This window comes from Pongo abelii, chromosome 16 (assembly GCF_028885655.2).
Source record: "Pongo abelii isolate AG06213 chromosome 16, NHGRI_mPonAbe1-v2.0_pri, whole genome shotgun sequence".
NCBI classification, from domain to species: Eukaryota; Metazoa; Chordata; class Mammalia; order Primates; family Hominidae; genus Pongo; species Pongo abelii.
In genome coordinates this window covers 77147649-77148191 of record NC_072001.2, presented here as the reverse complement: position 1 = coordinate 77148191, position 543 = coordinate 77147649, and positions in this window count along the sequence as shown.

Below are 543 nucleotides of genomic sequence, written 5' to 3'. Positions count from 1 at the left end.
GCTTCTGAAATGGCTCCCAGTGATCCTTACCTTCTGGTAGTCACCCCCTTGTAGAATCCCTTTCCTTTGTGTGTGGGCTGGATCTAGTGACTTGCTTCTCATAAATAGAATATGGCAAAAAATGATGGGTTGTTACTTCTGAGATTAGGTTATAAGGGGCGAATTTCTGTTTTGCTGTAATTTTGTCTCTCTAACCCTCTTGCTTTCCTGTGCTCATGAAACCAGCTGCTGTGTTGTGAGCCATCTTATGGAAAACCCATGTGGCAGAGAACCGAGGATGGTGGCTGGCCAACAGCGAGCCAGGAGCTGAGGCCCACAGTCCAACAACTGGTGAGGAACCACATGCTGCCAGTAGCCATGTGAGGGAACTTAGAAGCAAATCTTTCCCCAGTTGAGCCTTCAGATGACACCAGAGCCTTGGCTGACCCCTTAATTTTACCCTTGTAAGAGACTTTGAGCCAGAAGACTTGGCTAAACCACACCTGGATTCCTGACCCACAGAAACTTGAGATAATAAATGTGTTGTTTTAAGTCACTCAGTTT